General features: G+C 41.4%; 1 protein-coding gene across 4 annotated transcripts in view; it reads right to left on the bottom strand.

Moving 5' to 3' along the window:
* LDLRAD4 (low density lipoprotein receptor class A domain containing 4) overlaps positions 1-17,863 on the bottom strand; it is a 427,294-nt gene extending 409,431 nt beyond the window's left edge. For 2 of the 4 annotated variants that reach the window (XM_073331676.2, XM_073331675.2), the window contains exon 1: positions 17,665-17,863. The gene's annotated coding sequence lies outside the window, so the exon portion shown is untranslated. Of the gene's footprint in view, positions 1-17,072; positions 17,091-17,485; positions 17,570-17,664 lie in introns of those variants that run through there. The other 2 variants (XM_073331677.2, XM_073331679.2) reach the window with 2 other exon arrangements.
* Positions 17,864-19,705: the final 1,842 nt, after the last annotated feature.

Raw genomic sequence — 19,705 nt, 5'->3', positions numbered from 1 at the left:
ATAATCTGGAAACATTGGAGAAATGGTCTGAAGTAAACAGGATGAAATTCAATAAGGGCAAATGTAAAGTGCTCCATTTAGGAAGAAACAATCAGTTGCACACTACAAAATGGGAAATAACTGCCTGGGAAGGAGTACTACGGAAAGGAATATGGGGGTCATAGTGGATCACAAGCTAAATATGATTCTACAGTGTAACACTTGCAAAAGAAGCAAATGTCATTCCCGGATGTATTAGCAGGAGTGTTGTTGTAAGCAAGATACAACAAGCAATACTTCTGCTCTACTCCACGCGGATTAGGCCTCAACTGGAGTATTGTGTTCAGTTCTGGGCACCACATTTCACGAAAGATGTGGACAAATTGGAGAAAGTCCAGAGAAGAGCAACAAAAATTACTAAAGATCTAGAAAACATGACCTATGAGGGAAGATTGAAAAAATTGGGTTTGCTTATTCTGGAGAAGAGAAGACAGAGGGGACATGATAACGGTTTCAAGTACATAGAAGGTTGTTACAAGGATGAGGAAGAAAAATTGTTCTCCTTAACCTCTGAGGATAGGACAAGAAGCAATGGGCTTAAATAGCAGCAAGGGTGGCTGAGGCTGGACATTAGGAAAAACTTCCTAACCGTCAGGGTGGTTAAGCGCTGGAATAAATTGGTTAGGGAGGTTGCGGAATCTTCATCACTGGAGATTTTTAAGAGGAGGTTAGACAAGCACGTCAGGGACGGTCTTTGATAATCCTGCCATGAGTGCAGGGGACTGGACTAGATGACCTCTCGAGGTCCCTTCCAGTCCTATGATTCTATAGCACCCTCATGCTGTGTCCCTTTACTAATTGCTGCTCTTCATTTCTCTGGACCACTTCCCCTTAGCCATCTTAGATGAGTCCCAGCAGCCAGCCAGAAGCTCCTTCCTCACGCCCCCAGTCCCCACAAGTAACTTCCTGCTCCCAGTAGCCAGCCAGGAGCGATTCTCAGACTCCCACAGGCCCTGCCAGCAGACTGAACTCTCTCTCTCTCCCTGCAGTTCCTTTTAAACGGACCTGTTGGGCCCTGATTGGCTGCTCCTTGCAGCCTCTTTCCTGATTAGCTGAGCCCCAGACAGCCTCTCTAGGCAGCTTGACGGATCCTCTCCACTGCCCTTTTCTGGGATGTGGCAGGGCTGCAAGGCCTCCAGCAGGGGTCCACAGGGCCTAGTCCACCCTGTCACAGAAGTAATGGTCTCATCATGCCCCTTTACCACTTGTGTGATTGTGTGAGCAGACTCATGACTTTGCCCTTAATGTTTGTGCAAAAATTTTATTGGAAAGATGGAACTGAGGAACGGAAGCTGGAGTAGTAGAGAATGGGGAAAAGTTGGCAACAGCAATATAGAGGAGTCCCCAGACAGAATCACTGTTTCCTACTGAATGCTTGAGAAGCAAGGGTGGGGAGTGAGGAGAAAAGATGTTTGAATATACAGCTACAATTTAGAGCATACCGACACTTGCAAAAATCTCAACAGTTATACAAAACTGACTTCAGAATCTTTCAAATTTCGTATTTATTTTTGCAATTAGCTCACATCACATTCTAAACATTCATGAACTTTTGAAACATGCCCCCAAGAAAGTTAGAAACTCATTTTGTTTTCTATTTGTTATTACCCTCTACAGCATCTTTAAACTCAAAATGACAAAAAACGATACCCAAAATTACCAATATATGTGATTATGCCGCTCTCTTTTTCTAAATGTTTAAGAGAAAACAGATGTATAGAAACATCTCCTGGGGAATTTAATTGTTTTTATTTAACAAACTACATTTTACAATATATACCAATTTTCTCCTGGATAACTTTGAGATACCTTTTGATAAGAACAGGTATTAAAATTTTATTAAAGCTAATATTAAAATTATATAATACACAGGTTAAGGAAAGAATGTCTGTCCATCTGGGTGTACTGCTTAGATGATCAAAAAAGTACAAAATCTGATTTAAAAATCATAAAATACATATAGTACATAGTCTGCAATAACCTAAATTTAGGTGAATACATTTACTGATACAGTTTAGATATTAGAATCCACTACAAAGAGAACATGTTCATAGTACCAAGCATATAAACCATTACTGCGGAGGAAATTGCACAATGACACACTTATGCTGCTTTAATCCAGCCCTAATTAATCTGATGGTTTTACATTCTGACATCATTTTGCTGAAAACAGACATACCTAATTAGAACATGACTTGTTTATCCAGCAGCCTACGGTTCCAACTCTAAAAGTGATGTTCAGAAAACAACTGTGCCCTGTAGCACGTCATTTACTTTGTTATAAAAACCTTCAAACAAAAATGATGCTGTGTCAGCCAGTAGACTGCTAAACAGACATAAAAAGGTGAGCTGATTATTCTGGCCAACTCATGCCGCCAGTAGTCACACTTTATGTGCACTTTATATTATATTCTCCCTTTTTCAGTTGTTCAGAACCCTAGTGCAGTAATTCACTATTGGCTGTTTCACTATTAATGTCAAACATAGTACAGGCCCTAAACATATTGCCTGTTAAACATTTAGCACAGTTAATGCAGTACAAATGTACAATAACACAGTAATCCAGTCGGCTCTGACAGAACCATTCAAATCTATTGCATACACAAGTGTATACACTTTCATATAAGAATTTTTGTCTTTCAAAGCAGAAGACAATGACTTTTAAAAAAAAAAAAACTACACCTAAATTGCATGAAGGTTGTAATACAAAACAATACCAAACAAAAAAGACACTAAGCAGCAAGGTTGATGACTCTCCCATGTTAGCAAATAGCATTACCTCTTTTTTCTCTCCTTAGAAGTGTCATAAATTAAGGAGAGTGACCTAAAATTTCAACTAGTGCCTCAAGATTTAACTGCATACCTCATGCTGAAAATTCACTCCAGATAAGAGCACTGTCTGCATATCCTGTGTGTCACAAATTTTGTTTAGCTGACATCAACTTCAATAATGATAAGGATTATTAAATCACATGCTAAATGGCAAGGGGAAGGAGAGGAGATTCAGGAAGGTAATCTTCCCTCCTAAATCAGCACCTTTGAGTAAATGGACAGGAGCATCATATGGTAGGAAGTTCACATGTGAACCATCCGATAATGGCCACTGTTAGGGGAAGGGCACCTGGCTAAATGGATCAGTGATTTGATATCTCCAGTTCTATGCTCTTAAGAAACTAAATGTAGTTTTAGCTTGTAATTAAGCCCACCTTACAAACAAGAGAACAAATTCAAATAGTCTCATTATGTTTCACCCAGGTCTTCTCCAGACTATGGAAACAACCAACCATGTAGAATTAGTAGTAGATAAATGAAACAGGAGAGTCTGTTGCAGCAGGTAAACTAATATATGATGTGTGGATAGTCAATACCTGCAATTGAAAATAGTAACAAGGAGGTTAAAACAACTGATAACCAAGGCAGAGTAACCATATTCAACAGCAGAGAATTTCATCAGGAAGACAGACTAGCAGGACCACAGAAGATCTTGTGTGGTAAAACAACTGTGAAAAGGAAGCAAGTTGTCAAGAAATTAATCAGAAATAAAGGGGCTTAGTGACTGACTCCCATGGAGGAGACCAGATATAACTGAAGTAAAGTTGCATTGAGCTAGAAGGGAAGACTGCAAGGAAGTGAAAGATCTTAAACAAATAAAGTTAAAATAACAGAGGTTGAGACAAGCCCACAAAACACAAGAGTTCTAGGTAGAGCTGGTTGGAAATTTTCCATTAGAACCTAAAGTGGATTTTGTCAAAAGTTTCACGGAACCTTGTCCATTTCAACACAACTGAAAAAGCTTGTTTTGATAAGGTCAAAATTTCCGACATTGGAACATTTTGATCTTTTGTTTTCAAATTGTTTTTTATTTCAACCTTTTTTATATTATAAATTATAATATAAAATGGAAAACAAGAGTCAAATCAGATCAACTCCAAATGAAACTGGTTTAAGAATTTAATTTTGTGGGTAATTTTTAAAAAAATAAGTTTTGCTCCATTTTGGAATGGAAAAAATTCAAAAATGTGGATTTTCCCATGAAATGAAAAATCCAGTTCCCCCTTAGCTCTAGTTGTCGGTAAAGGTATCTTAACTCCTCATCAGTGGTGACCAGGTACAGCTACACAAAGTTGCATACTGGTGAGACCAAGCAAAACAAGATACTCCATGCTGCTATACAATATGGAGGAGGAGGATTGGCAGTGGTTCTTTGGCACCAGATAGTATTATTATGCTAAAAGCAATGAAGAAAATGTGTGTATAACTATATATATTTAGCACATATCATTGAAGTATTCCTCCAACTGGAAAACTTCACAGGAAGTACACGGCAAGAGACTATAGAATCATATAGACGCCCTTTAAAAGAACACACCTTAAGGAAATAAAATAGCAGGGATTGCTTCAAACACAGTGTCCCAACTTCATTGCACACCCACAGTAGCTTCCAGCCACGCTAGTGTAGATAATCTTTCCTCCTACCTACCACAGGAGTTGCCATAAACCTCTCTCTTTTTCAGCGCTCATCTTCTGAACCTTTAGTAAACTGGCTTTTAGTCACTCCCCTCTGCAGCCATTCTATGTTTTCATCCTATCCCCTCTTTACAGTGCTAGGGGTTTTTCAGCTTGACAAAGCTACTGCCTACATAGAAGCTTTTCAGAAAGTAGGGAAAAAAAAACATGCTCAAGTCTTGAAATGAAGACTTTGACAGCCAAACATTAGGGTCAAAAGTGTTCTTTTAGGAAGACCTTAGCACCCTCACCCCTTCATATAATCAGACTTTAAGCTAAGAGAGAGGGGAGAACAACTGCCCCTCCTCTTCTTTAGCTTTGTTAAGTAGAGCTCCCCTCTTCCATGCTTGATGCTACGAGAGTTCCCCCTCCTACTGCAATCTGCATTCACCACAACCCGCATTTCCTCTACCTAAAAATATCGCCCTAAGACTATCTCCAGCCCACAGGGAAGAGCTAAACTCACTTTCTGTGCTTCTTATCTCTCACCCCCTGCAGGGTACTGTCCTAAACCCTGAATTCTGCAAACTGATTCAAGCAGGGAGGGCTCTTACTCCGGTGTAGTTTCATTGATTTCAGTGGGATTCTGTGTGGGAGTAAGAGTCCTTGCACATCGATTCTTTTCCAGGACTGACTCACTGCTTGTATCTTCCTTCAGATTTATGTTACTATTCTTCTGCTGTACAATTTTTTTTTTTTTAAGTATTAGAGACAGAATTACCTCTGCTCAAAGTACAGGAACAGATTTACTCATATAATTACCATTAATAAAATAAAATGTTTTATCCTCCAGGTTTCTATGTTTCCAGTAGACTTGTTGAGGCAGCACAGCCTGTACATATTGATCATCACAATAAAGAATCAAGCTGTACTGCTACCGAGAGCAGTTTTTCTCTCTTCTCAGCTTGACTGTTTGGCTGGTGGAAGGATTAGAAATCAGAGATCAGCCTAGACTTTGCAACAGAGACTTAGCCCCTTTAGCCTAAAAATAAACAAAATAAGAGAGAGAGAGGCTGGAAAAAAGGATTGATTGATCCTGTGACAGCTGGTCCCAATGGGCACAATTTTACCACAAAAAGTACAAGCATCATCTGAAGTTTACAGGATTTATCTCCCCACAGCACATAATTCCTGTAGCTCTTAACTCTACAGGGTCATCTAAGAATACAAATATCTATACTCTCTCTCTCTCTCTCTCTCTATATATATATATATATATATACACACACACACACACACACTGCAGGCCATGGACACCTCAATAGTCTGACAAGCATTTCCATTAAGCAATAAGGTGAAATTTGTAAGCATCTAGTTTATACACCGTTATGCAAATTAGATTTCCAACTGCTGTTACAGCAAATCCTCGTACAGCTCTGTGTGCTAAAATAAAACTTTAAGTCGTAGCAGCTTGACTGGATTCTACCTGCTTGTGAGGTCAGACCTGTTTCATGTGCAATCTATTGAGCCTTTCTCTACCCAGACGCCTGGTTTGCACAAGCTCCCTATCCAAGAAGACGAGAGTATCATTAACAGTAGTCTCATCAGGACTGGGGAGCCCAGCTCCCTGGAGAAGATGAGCAGGTTGGGTTGACCAGAGAACAGACTTCCTGATGTTCTCCAGAATGGAGAGTTTCTTCTCCAAAGCGTGAAATTTGTGAGACCACTTACAGGGAGGAAAGTGGAGCTCTGCTGTGAAGAGACATCAAATCAAAGACAAAAGTCATTAAGCCAGTGAGTTGCAGGACTGTCTGGCAGATGGATGGGTCTGTGAGGGCACCTTAGTTGGTAGTGGAACCATTTTCTGAAGCCTTGTCTGAAGCAGTCACATATGGCTCTCCCAAGCACTGACGCAAGCTCCCAGGTGGATTAGTTCTTTCTTGACGTCTTATTATAAACCTTTACGATGAAAGAAGGGAGCACATTTTTTTGAATCACAACACGGGTCTATGAAATAAATTTCACTTTTAGCAATTGTATAAAAATGACAGAACAGAAAGCCTCCCTATTAGAGGTGGCTGCTACTACATTCAGATTCTAGGGGAACATTCATGGAGTTGTGCTAGAAGAGCTTGGTGAAAACTGAAAGGACTGGGTGATCTTGAATCTTAAATATTTATGATAAGATGCTGAAATAGGTATTATGAAAGCGAGGCACCTTTCAGATCTGTAGATGCTAAAAGTTCTCTGTTGTACAGCTGCTACTGAGAACAAAGAGATTCTATCTGGAATTTCTTGTATTTCTAAAAAAGTAGTTTAACCATTTCAAATGCAAGACTTCTGAAGCTTCTATATCCTTCAGCAATAGAGAGTAAATGTCTTTATCTAACTTCTCAGAAGGGACATGAAGACTAGCACAAATATCTAGGAGGAATGGGACACACTTGCTTATAAGCATGTCTTTTGGCAGGGTTCAGGGACACATTTATTGAAATGAGGAAAGTTGAGGTAAATTTTATGTAGTAACTCTCTGAAAAAAACAGCAAGAACCCATTTGTTGGATAGTTTTTTTCCCCCACTCTGAGAAAATAGTAAAACTACCCATCCAGTGACACCGGAACAAGTTTAGGGGAGTCAGAGTGTAGCAAATGCAGGAAGTCAGAAACTGGAAATACTGGAATGGGGACCTCCCAAGCATCGTCTCTTGTCCCTTCAATATATACTGTAGCTCACCAAGCCACAAACTGGGAAGATCTAGGAGGCTGGTATGATCTTCTAAAGAAGTTTTTCAACTTTTAAGCAGAAATTGCCTGGCCAATCTTGGAAATATCTGAACTTGTCTAGACTTAAAAAAAAAATTCCCTGCTTTAAAACTATTTTATATAGGCTACCCCAAAAAGTATACTTACTCAGTAGTAGTAGTAGGGAGAGGAGATTTAGGTTGTTCCTAAACTCAGTGACCAAGGAAGTTTATCAGCTACTGCTCCACTGCCCATGGGTTTAGCAAATATAAAGAGGTGTCAGCTAGAAAGGCAGTAGCTAAAGTGACATGATCCAATTTGTCTCTTTCTCCTCCTCTCAAGGGAGGCTAGCACCTTCTCAACATCCTTAAATGAGATAAGAGCTCTTGTGACAAAAACTGAAATTAAAGCTGCTCCCAAACCCTTAGATTATGTATTTTGTTAATACAGAAGCTATCTTCTTGTCAGATGGTTACATAGAGAAGAAGATGCTCCATGTAAGGAAACACAACATATCTTAGAGCACCCTGCAGTATAGGGATGGTTTTTGGCAAGGAGACCCAGTTCTTTTTCCTCCTTACAGAGCTTATATGCATTTTGCCCAAAACATCAATCCTTTCCTCTAATAGGAAACAGTACCGAAATCTCTTTTCTTTTTGGGAAGGCAGTAGGTGTTACAGAATCCTCAGACAAGTGTAATGCCTTGACCACTACTCTAAGTGGCTCATGCCCTGGCCTTTGCATTCAAAAAAACTCCTCAGAGAGACAAGTTCAGAGTTGGACACCAAAGAAGATTATGACATTTTCCCTTCTTCCTCAGAATCCCACAGGGATGTATGCCTGGGTTTACTGTAGTTAGGCTGACAGGGTGAGGGGTAAATGAAGGGGTGGAAAGGGACACTAGGTGGCGGAGGCTTTGACTCACTGAATGTCTTGTTTAGGTTAACTCTGGATTGAAAAAACAATGGGGAAGAAAAAGCACTAATAGGAAGCCATGAGAGCCTGACAGGAACATACGAACTCACCTGAGATGCACCTTGGGGGGAGTAGTATGGGAAGTGGCAGGAGCTTTATGTTCTGCCTGTAGGTCTTGTGAGAAGTTAACACAGAGCCTGTGGGAAAGGGAGGAGGCACAGGCCCCACTTTACTAGACTCTACAGCTGGCTGGGTACTGGACTGAGGGTAAAACCCAATACATCTCTCTCTCACTTACACACACACACTCACACAACATTATACATTGGACACTGCGGGAAGAGCAGTTGGTAAAGACTCTTTCTTTTCTCTATTACATTTTCTCCCATGCAACTTTTGAAGGAAAAAAGCTCTCATATGAACACCTGTGCATCAGCAATTGTTCCTCACTGAGGCAGACCAGAAACATTTGGGATTAGCTTCCTACAAATGTCCATAGTCACTTGTTTGGAGTGGCAAAGAACTGCATGTCTCCTCCACCTATGTTCTGCAAATATTCAGTTTCATTTTGCTTAACACTAGTCAAATCCTGGGAGGCCAGGCATCTGTTAGGATGATGTGTGGAAGAGCAGCACAAAAACTAAAACAAAACAAAACTTTGTTTTTTAAAAAGCGTTTGTCAATTTCAATTCTCATGACAGGTGTCAGCTTGACAACTCTGGAAATCAAATCAGGCACAGCACAAGCCACACCACCCACTACCCAAAACGTTCTTCAATTCTAAGCTAAAAGAGATGAGGCCGTGAAGTCACTCTTGACAGACTATTGCCTCTGCTGAAAATGCCAACACAGGTTTCATCGATTTAAGATACTTTAAGAGCAAAAAGGACCATTACAATCTGCTAGTCTGCATAGCACGGGACATAGAATTTCACTGAAGAATACTTTCTGCAATGGAAGGAATTCTTCTCCCTCACTGTGGAAGTGAACATATTGAACAAAATAACTTGTGGTTAAATGAGAGCAGTAAGTGCTAGCTGTAACAGTAGCATTAAGATCTGAACATGTCCTCTCTTTTAAACAAAAACATCTACATTCAGGAAACTCCATAGAATAGCTTTACCTAACCCTACTGGTGAGGGCGCACAAATGCATACTTTCTTACTAATCCTTGCTCTAGGTGTCAGAAAAAAAGACAGGCAACTTTTACAGGAGTTTACATGTCATAAGTCAAAATGGCTCATTCTTTAATTAATGCATACACTATAACAGTTTCACGCCAGTCTTACTGGTAGAGGAGAGGTGTTGAATAGACTGCTCTGCAATATCTTTCCTGTGTCTCAGTCACACAGCGTCCCTTCATGAAACAGAAGAATGCAAATAGTTTTTAGGTATGAGAAACCAAAACTGTAACCATTTCAACACAGCTACGCAATAAAAAGAGGTTACTTAATACCCCTCCACCCTACACACACACTTTCATTCTAACATCCTTTGGAACCCAGCAGGGTGGGAATTCTATTTTTAAAATTAAAAAGTTGTTACAATAAGTATCATAATGATGGACACCAAATGAAGATGAAAAACAAGGTACGGTAACCTTATATCAGAATATAACAATGTGATGCTCAGACAGTCACTAGACCAGTAAAACATCGCTAACTTTAGGGGTATGAATAAATATAGAATTCGTCATAAGGAGGACATTTTGTTCTCCTGCTGGAAAGTTTAGGGCATTTACTGTATTTATAAGTTCACAATTATTCTAACGCTTCATAAGAACTTCATATTCTGCTCCAAGATCATAACCAAATAGATTTCATGTTCATAGTCCTAGAATTGTGATAGAACTATTCAGCTGCAAGGATCTTCAGCCAGACACAAATGTTCAGACCACACCAAACCTTACTAAAAAACAGACAACCTTAGAGCAACATACAGACTAGAAAGCGTTACAGTCAAAGTGAAATATTAATGTCAGAAAATTATGCAGGAGATGGGAAAAGTATAAGATGTAATGCCTGCACCTGGTATTTTACATACACAATAGCAAATTCAAGGTTTCATCTTTACTGTTTTTGAAAGGTCGACTTTGGACTATGTTATAAAATACTGTGATATTTTCACTTCTTTTATTTAAAATTAAATTAATCTATTTAACATGAAAGAAACACGTCACTAGCTGGTGCCAACCATAATGAATGGACTGCAAGTACTATCCCAATACATCTTCATTCTCATCTGCAACATTCTGTTGCTGTCTCTTTTCTATGATATATTGCCCTCTTATTTGGAACTGGTCCTAAATGAATGGTTGATTTGGAAATTTGGGCACAATGTCCACCACTACTAAGATGAGACCATGAAGCTTGTTTACTCATGGGGGAATTCTGAACCACTGTGCACGTACAGAATTCATGTTCCCGGCAGATTTCTTTGCTTCCCTGCAGAAAAATTACTTCTGATAGGGAAGCAAAGGGAAGCCACAAAAGCGGTCATGCACCCCTCCCTGGCAGTGCAGGCACATTGGTTTGGGCACTTGGAGTAGCCTGCAGAGATGTAAATTACCACTGGGGGGCAGGGCTAGGCGGGCTTGCATGCATGGGGAGATGTCAATCACTGCTGGGAGGTGGGGCTGGGCATGTGAGAGAGCGAACGAGACTTTGTTCCTCTCACTTACTATTACAGCATGTCTGGCGTGGAGGGACAAGGCTTCAGGGTGTTTCTGAGGAGGCTGGTGTGGGGCAGGCTCTGTCCCCTCCGGCAGAGCAGAATATAGCAGCCTGCCTGCTTAGTGAATTGTTTCCATTGTTCTTAGTGAATTCCCCCAGGAGTATAAAACAGGTATAAAAGAGTTAAGGCTCCTTTACATCGCCAGAATGGTGTAAAGGAGCCTTATTGTAAATGACAATATGGCCTGACAAATGTTTATGATGCTTTAGTGATGAGAACTGGTCTAAATTTTTTGACTGAAAAATTTCCGTATCAAAATGCGCTTCATGAACTGTTTATTAATGACCTTTCTGGAGATGGTCAGTAGCCAATATAAATTGTGATGTGATTCCCCATCCCTCACTTGCTCTTCAGTTGCCTATGATGTAATATAAGCATATGGCTACATATATTCCTTGACTAATAACTAGAAATAAAGGGTCAAATCTAACTACATTACTATCAGACAAAGGGGGTTTGGGGATTTTCTCCAGTGCTCCCCACTCCCTTTCTCCATCCACTGTATTGTAGTTTAAATAAATTACCCAAATATTTGAAATTGGTGTGATTATATTGCATAATTTAGACAAATAAAATATGCAAAATTTTAAAATATTGTGTGCAGAATTTTTAATTTTTTGGCACAGAATTCCTCCAGGAGTACTTGCTGCACCTGTCACATAGCCAACTAGAAATCTACATTGGCAGAGATCAAAGTACATTATACCACCACCAAAGAGCTCCACACAACTGTCTCAGTACTCCCCACGCATTTCCCCCCTCCCTCTATTGGTTCATTCTGGGACATATACACCTAAACACTCACAGGTCTATCTGTATTACATAACCATGTCAAAAATGCCAGGAGCTCAAGATGTAAAGAGGACATAATTTAGTTTTATCCAGAACAAGCCTACAAATAGAAATGGGTGCTGCTTTACGTAAGGCAGAGTGAAGCTCATGTGAGGAAGGTTCAAACTTGGGATCAGAATCCTAAAAAACAGCTACAAAATATAGGATGGATATATTTACTGAACTGTTACAACCAAATTATATGTATTTCTGAACCAAGTCACACAATTCTCATCAGAGAGCAGAAGACTTGCCATGAGGCAAAACATAAGCAAACACAACCACCGCAAGCAAAGGCACATCACAGGTTTGCAGTGACTGTGTGTCTTTCAGACAGCAGTAATTTATTTATCCCCGTCATGTAACTTTAACAGTCTGTCTGCCTGGTTCTTGGCAAGCACTGACTTGCACTGTCACAAACTGTCTGACAGACAGAGTTTCTTAAATGCTTTTCTGTTTTAGCAAACAACAAAACTTCATAAAATAGCTATCATCTCCCATTCGTCTTCTATGCCCTCCCCACTGACCAAAAAAAAAAAAAAAACCCACATAAGAAACCCCTCACAAAATAATCCCTATACAGTTCTGCCACAAACCAAGGTTATTTTAATTTTACACGTCCACATTTTTGTGCATACAAAGCTTTCAGAATCTGGTGGAGAGGATTTCTGTTAAGCTTAACTGCAAAATACAGTAATTAAAAATTAATAATGGGTGTGGGCACGCAGCTTCCCCGCCCCTCCTCCCACCACATACACACTCCCACCCCCAAACTTCTTTGCTGTTGTTCATGTGGATTTGTGCCAGACATTCTGCATCCTCATTAAGTGGTGTCTGGCAACCTGCCTGAGTTTTAGTGGGTTCTGGGAATGCCAATATATTAACCAGAGGACTTTTCGCATTACCCTTTTATTCTAGAAAAGTCAACCATTTGGCACAGTGCAAACTTATTTCATCCGGGAAAGCTCTCAGTTGCCAATCTTGAGAGAAATTACATTTAGATTCTTTGTCATTTCCAAGCCCTCCACCTGAAAAACAAGCTCGGTGGAAAGAAAGTGCCTCACAAATACAATTTTGAAAGCCAAAGTGCCATTTTTAATAGGATTTCAAAGAAAAGGAATCCAGATGTGAACAATATTGAGATCCATCATAGCACACACAAAAAGATTAATTTTCATTTCCGTATCTTAATTAGGAAGAAGAAACGTACACAGTATTACTCCGGTAATTAAAGATATTACAGGTGCCTGCATATTTCCTGTGCCTAACTAAGTTATTGACACGAAAAGTAACTAACAAAATACACTACCTACAGTATCACCAATCAGTGCCTATACTAGTGAAGCATTTTACTAAATGCATATATATATTATACACAAAGATGTTTAGGCCACAAAAAACTAATGATTTTGCACTCAACATATAATCTTCTTTAATCTGCATACATATACAATTGTCTGTAGGGTTTGGCAGTCAGCAAATAAGACACTAAAATAAAGTGTTGACATTTTTCTTTCATATGTGTAGCACAACTGAAAAATTTTAACTGTTCTTTATTGAAACATTCAATTTTTTGTGTACAACATACGGGAAAAAGTAAATCCATGAACCATACATTTATCTCATTTACTTTAATTTCTCCTGCTTCATTGTGCTCTTAGCCAGATCCTGCAGTCCTACTAAGCCAGAGGTACTTACCTGAGTCCCATTAACTTCAATGGGACTACTAAACTAAGGGCTGCAGGGCAAGTCCCTTGGTACCTCTCCTCAGTAGCATTGAAGACATTGCTATATACTGGCCATCAATTACTTTGTTCTCTGTATAATTCTGGTTTGGGCAAGAGTTTGCTGAATGAATGGCAGAACTCCAAGATGTAATCTCCCCTCTACAGTGAGCAGATCACCCAAGGATCTACAAAATTACAAACCAAATTAACTCAGAATTTCCCATTGTGTCCAGAGGGGTAACTACCTTAGCAGACTGCTTCCAGGTCTCAATGTGTCAGGCAAGACAGCTATTTTTAGAAACAGTCACCAGCTGGGTAATAGAAAAATGTGTATGAATGTTTACACTGAGGGAGTGGATTCTCAACAACTGATGCACCAATGTATTGGCACAAGTTCCTTTAACAAACAGCTGGTGCTGGCAGGGCGCCATTGAAGAATTCAGCAGTTATGCACACCAAACCTGCAAAAAGACTGCACTAAAATCTCCTAGAAGTGTAGAGTGTCCCTTTCTGTTATTGACAGGCATGCTCATACGTATATGCATAAAGTTGTTCTGAATTACAGCAACTTCAGCTAGCGTAAAACTTTTCCAAGGCTAATCATCGGGCAAAAAATAAAATGCAATAGCATTTCATGTTAACATATGGAATGTAAAAGTGCATAACTCTTAAAAATTGTGCATTTCTCTTAAAGTTTACACTGAATAGGAAGTGTTTTTTAAAATCTAGGACGATTTTCATAGTAATTTTTTACATTCAGACAGCATTCTACATCCTGAAGGGACACCAAAGGCCTGTTCATATACAGCACCACTTGAGTGCTGCCACTTCTTGGGTAAAGGGCAGGAGCCAGACAGATAGACACAACAGATCATGTTGTACAACAGCTAAGGAAAAGGAAAGAATGAAATTCTGGTCAAGCAAACTGGGGCAAAAAAACTCCTCTTCCAAGAATGTCATGGCACTTTTAATTTACACACACAAAAGACAACAACTCAGCTTTTAAGGTCTCATCTGAAAGATCTTACCTACAAGGAACTGCACATAACTCTGTTTATCTCCCTCAAAATGATGAAGGGATGAGTTACTTCAAGATTTTCCAGTAATATTTTTACTGATAAACATTAAGCCTCCCAAAAAGTTTGGACAGTTGTATCTTAGCCTGGAATCCAATTTTCTTCTTGTTTCCCCAAATTTTCTTATATGTCCAAGACACTGAAACATAGACTCAACCTCATCCATCAAAAATTGTGTCAGAGCCTGGAATGTTTCAATTAATGCAAGCCAATGGACTGATCTTACATTGTTAACTCATTGTGTGTCTTACATTTATCATCATTTAGCTTTGTACGGGCACCTCAGGTTGCTGAAAGAGAACACACTGAGATGCATTATGTACGTGCAATAGCAATCTTCACGTACTCACATGGCAGAATTTAATACATAGCCAAAAATACAGAATATATAAAGATGTATTTTATGTATATACACATGTGTAGATATATATTTGACACACTGCAGTTAAAATTCTCTTACTACTGACTTTGTGGCATACTCAGAGTAACTCAATACTCAGTGCTGCAACACCAGTACAGATATAGATGTGGAGAACATTTTGTCACTATTTCAGCTGGCAGTGAAGTGGGGACATTCATCAGTTAATAGACTGTCTCCCCTCAATGTCTTTCCAGCAAAAGAGTCCCTTTTATTTCTAACAAGATGAAGCTACAGTGTCTACATGCTTGCTAGTGGCAGCCTATACCATCACCAGAGAGCTCCACTTAGCAGTGCATCAAAACGAATATCATTTTATTTAAACCAATTTTGGACTGCTATGAAATGCAAAGCCATTAGAATGTTATCCTAGAAAATAAATTAGCAAGTGGGGGCAAAACAAAACTCTGTCCAATTAAAGACACTTAGGGTTTGAAAACTCTAATGCAGAAAAACATTTCCCAGCAGCAAATGTTATTGTAGTTATCCATCATATTAGTTCATCAACTTTCCCTGAAGTCTGTTCTTTGTAGATTGCTGTATAACTACCAGTAATTGTCCCTCTGCTTTCTTATTGCTGAAATACTTCTGACCTGTTGGCTAACCTGAGAAATGAGATCCTGCATATATTTTTCTCTACACCTTTATGCGATGCACCTTTTCCTTGCATAAGCACTTTAAAAAAATTAAGTCTTTTTAAAACCGATCCTTTCTAATTAAATATGACTCCGTCCTAATTGAAAAAAATATTACTCTAGGCATTCTAAAATTATACATTTATAATTCCAAATGCCCTTTTCAGTATCATATAAAATTACTTACCTGATTTTACTGTCATGCACAATCACCACCAGTTACACATAAAAAATACATTTTGCTAAACCTTGAATATTACAGAAAAATCCTCAATTTAGACCACACATCATCATAGATGTACAGTTTAAGATCACTGAACAAAGGGAAGTTCTTTTCTGGTTTTGCCTGTTTCCTGTTTATTCCATCGTGAGGTTCAAAAGAAAATAAATAAAATATGTATTTTATCCATTTAAATTTCTCAGCAACTATTATAAGATTATACATACATTCACATATAACAGCAAAATTAGCTTCCCAGTTCATGCCATAAACTTCTGATGTTCCTACTCCAGGGGGACTCAATCTGGGGGTCGTGACCCCTCAAAGGGTCACACAGTTTTTATATGGGGGGTCGTGAGTGGTCAGCCTCCATTCCCAAATCCCACTTCGCCTCCAGCATTCATATTAGTGTTAAATATAAAAAAAGTGTTTTTAATTTATAAGGGGGATCGCACTCAGAGGCTTGCTGTGTGAAAGGGGTCACCAGAACAAAAGTTGGAGAACCACTGCCCTACTCAATGCCATCAAGGTAGATCAGAGATACAGAGAAGGCTACATTAGACATTTGCTAATAGATGGAAGAGAAAACAAACAAACAGATTTCAGTCAATAGGAGTCTATTTTCCATGAGTTCAACAGATACAAGCAAATGTTTATCTGCTCCCTTCCATCCTGTAAAAGTTGTCTGCATGGGTCTGTTGAACAGTTTTCTTTACAGTACAGACACCTCTGTTATAATCTTTCTTCTTCAGGGCAGCACAGGATTGATGTAGCAGACCTGCCATTTAATATTACCTCACTGTGCTAGGTAAAATTAACTCTTCATAGCAACAGATGAATATTCATACAAAATGTAAGGACTATTTTAAGTACCCTCCTGAAGGAACATGCTGACAGAGAGCAGATTGGATAATGTAACTCTAGTTTTGAAGCCTGTTCTCTTCTCTGAAAAGCTTCAGTGAAGCCACCTTTATAGTGACCTATGCTGAAGCACCCCAATAAGTCCCGTCCCCCCACCATCTGCACACAGCATCCCAAACCAAACCAATCCATTCAGCCCACAAAGCAAGACAAACAGATGCACGATACATTTCCAGATTTCCCTTCAAGGATGAAGGACACAAACACGCTGGAGGGCGGAGTGAAAGACGGTGATTCCACACGCGTAGACAAAACCCTCCAGACAACTGTGTCAGAGTTTTGCAAGGATGACCCCCCCCCCCCAAAAAAAATATCCAACTAAAAGGTGGAATATCATCATCATCGCCTTTGATTTAAAAGCCACGTTCACCTCACAGCCGGTCATTCCTTCCCACGCAAACTAAGCCGCCACTGACAAGGTAACACGAACAACAAAGGGGCGCACAGGGCGACCGTTCAGTCCCCTTTGCCGTGTGCGCTCCAGCCCCAGAGACACCTCCTCCAGAGCCCACTCTCCCAGCAGGCTGGGTCACCGCAACCCCGGGAAGGCAGCGCCGAGCCAGTGCAAACGACCGGCGGCCCCTGCACGCTCACCCGGGCTAAACAGCCGGAACCCAGCCCCCTCTCGCCGTGCGCACACCCAGGTGTGTCTGCAGGCGGGTGGAGCGGCAGGCTACCCACCCACATGCGGTGCGCCCCCCACCCAGGGGCACACACGCGCGGGTCACAGGGAAGCCACCTTTCCACAGCAACCTGGGGCTTGTCTCTTTAAGAGCCGCGGACCTGAAACGTGGGCCTCCCCGCACTTTCCCAGGCACTTTCTGGCTGCTGCAGCAACTCCCGGGCTCACAGGGGCTCCCGCCGAGCTGCATCCCCGGGAGCAGCAGCCGCCGCGCCGGCTCCAGCCCCGAGACGGCCGCCGAGCGAAGGGGAGAAATGCCCGGGTAGGCGCTGCCACTCACCGCCTCTCCGAGCCCTGCCGCCCCGGCGCGGGGGGTGTCTCAGGCAGAGCCCAGGCAGCGCCGGCCGCCTCCCGCTGCCTGTCTCCAGCGGCGGCTCTGCGTGCGCTCAGCCCGACTCTGCCTCCAGCTCATTCCCAGGCTCGCCTCCTTCCCCCGCCTCCCCTGGCTGCTGCCTGTCTGGCTCCCGGTGACAGGCAGCCGGAGAGAGACGGGGAAGGAAGCAAGCTGCGGGGGGAGGGGGAGGGGGAGGGGAAGCTTCCTGCCCAGCCCCGCCGCCGGGATTCACGGGCCACACTGACATCTGCTGGGCGGGATGGGCCACAGGCGGGGGCCACCCTCCAGGCCGGGCGCTGCGATCCGGTCGAGGGGATTTAGATGGACCGGCCCCCCCTCACATCAGGCCAGGGCTTGGCGCTGCACGGGGGGTCCAAACCGGTGTCCATGCCTCAGTGCTTGGAAGGGTGATACAGACTGTGAAAAAAGAACAGGCGTCCTTGCGGCACCTGTGAGACTAACACATTTATTAGCGCATAAGCTTTCCTGGGCTACAGCTCACTTCATGGGATGCATGCTTCATTCCACTTCATCGGTGGAAAATAGGGTGGGGAGATTTATATACACAGAGAACATGAAACAATGGGTGTTGCCTTCGAAACTCTCTGCTGTCAAAGGTCCCACAGGCCCTTTCATAGAACCATAGAATATCAGGGTTGGAAGGGACCTCAGGAGGTCATCTAGTCTAACCCCCTGCTCAAAGTAGGACCAATCCCCAATTTTTTCCCCAAATCCCTAAATGGCCCCCTCAAGGATTGAACTCCCAACCCTGGGTTTAGCAGGCCAGTGCTCAAACCACTGAGCTATCCCTCCCCCTTTCCCGGCTCTGCTGATAGCCTCTTGGCGCCCTACCTCCCAAATGCAGTGACCAGCACTGCAGTGGCTCACATGTTGATTCACCCTTGTTTGTACCTCTGCTCCATCGTGCACTACTTCCATAAAGTGGGGTCATCGCATGCTTGACGTGCCAGGGGCAGCTAATGCTGCTGTCCTTTGTGCCTATGCTTGTTAAGCATGGAAATTTTCAGAGATACCCTCCCCCTGTCAACAAAAATCCTCTTAATTGCTTAATATGACATTTCTCCTCCCTAAAAAAAGGCCACCCTCCATACCAAATCCCCTTTTCTTGCCAAAGCACATGACCCACTCAATTGCCCTTCCCCACCCAGGGTGTAGTTACCCAAGTTCCTTCCCTGCAATTAGTCGACTGGATAATTTTAGATAAGACATAGGGAGTGGGGGGGAGCAAATAGTAACAAATGGACATGGTGAAGAATGACAAGAGTTACAACGGTAAGATTACTGTGTGCATTTCTGATGGTTCAAATGTGTTTAGGGGAATTTTTGTTTGTTTTTATTTGTGGGGCTGTGTTTTGTTTGCTTTGCTTTTGCTTTTTTTGTTTTGTGTTTGCTTGCTTGCTTTGTTTTGTTGCTTGATTTTTCTGCTTCCCCTTTTTGTAGGTATTGTTTAAGATGTGAGTTGTAAGGCTAGAGTGGGATGCACCAAGGATAGTGATTTGGCAGATCAGAATTGAGAAGGCTTTCCATACCTACATAGCATAATGGTAAGAGGCACACAAATTATTGTGGGAGATGCAGATGAACAGAGCATCCAGGCTGGAATTATAAATAAAGTAAAGGGGCCTGGCTGCCATGCAGAAAAGACAGTGCCTGATACATAAGAGTTATGCATGTCTTGAGAGTAATGCAAGCAGTTTGAACTAGATGGAAAATGTGAACTAGTAGAGGGAATCCAAGAAAGGGGCATACAGGGTCAGATTGATACTGACAAAGATAATTTTAACATTCATATTTTGGATGAACTAAAGCAAGGAGCAATAGGAGTGTTAGGTAGCCCAGAGAAGGTAGATTGCATCAATCAATCTGATATCACCATGGATTTTCAACCTGGAGGTCTCAAACAGTAACCAGAAGGTCACAACGACGCTGCCCTTCCTATGGAAAAGGTTGAGACACCGTGCTCACT

The sequence above is a fragment of the Lepidochelys kempii genome, chromosome 2 (genome assembly GCF_965140285.1).
Source record: "Lepidochelys kempii isolate rLepKem1 chromosome 2, rLepKem1.hap1, whole genome shotgun sequence".
Lineage (NCBI taxonomy): Eukaryota > Metazoa > Chordata > Testudines > Cheloniidae > Lepidochelys > Lepidochelys kempii.
The sequence above is the reverse complement of the archived record's forward strand: the minus strand, read 5'-3'. Positions and strand labels throughout refer to the sequence as shown.